The sequence below is a fragment of the Panulirus ornatus genome, chromosome 2 (genome assembly GCF_036320965.1).
Source record: "Panulirus ornatus isolate Po-2019 chromosome 2, ASM3632096v1, whole genome shotgun sequence".
In the NCBI taxonomy this organism is placed as follows: domain Eukaryota; kingdom Metazoa; phylum Arthropoda; class Malacostraca; order Decapoda; family Palinuridae; genus Panulirus; species Panulirus ornatus.
In genome coordinates, this window is record NC_092225.1 from 21,637,537 (window position 1) to 21,638,435 (window position 899).

The following is an 899-nucleotide window of genomic DNA, read 5'->3' on the forward strand; positions in this document are numbered from 1 at the left end:
TAGTTCTGTTGCTATTCTTTTTTTTTTTTCATCGAGAATCGTTCAAGGAAAAATATTAGCTGAACATGATGGAATTAAAGTGTTACATGTATCGGAACCCTTACTAGGAGTTTATCTACGAAAGAGAAATGAGAAAGTGTGTTTTCAATAGAAGCTGACATTCAGGGACAGTGTATGTCATTTGTTATTGAACTTGTAAAGTTGCGCGGTACTGTCGTCTGTGTCATAATTTGCGAAATAATTCCCTGCGACCAGTAAAACCGACGATTTTACACCTATTAAAGATATTGATTGAAAATGAAGCAACTCTCCCGTATAGACTATGGGTAAAGCTGCATCACAGTATGGACATACACCTTTGATACATAAGGACTATGGATTGGACTAGCTGACTAAAAGTACACCATAAACGAAAATCCCTCTAAAAAAATTTCTGAACTTGCTCAACTAGTACTTTCAATACAAAATCTAATGCCCATGTCGAACATGTGTTCAGTCATGTGCGCAACGTAAAATAGAAGCTCCGTAATGATGAATTTTAAGAGTATCAAATCAATCTTGGTGACATTTAAAGTGCCGACATAAACTGTCATAAGGAAAATTAGCAAACTGGAAACTCAAATGGAAACCGCATCACTAGAATGGTCACAAGAAGCAACAATATCGAGGAACATCATCCAGAATGATATGGCAGACTGGGATTTAGATGATTTATTATGATCATGTAATTACATCGCATTACTAGTACTGTCTGATAATTGCGAAAAATCAGTCTTTATAATTTTACTGTAGGTTCAATCCCTGTATGGGTAATGATGATACACATTTAAATAAGTAGATTACTTTATGATTAAGTTAGAGTTTACCCGTAGCTCTTTTTTTTTTTTCTTCTTTTTTTC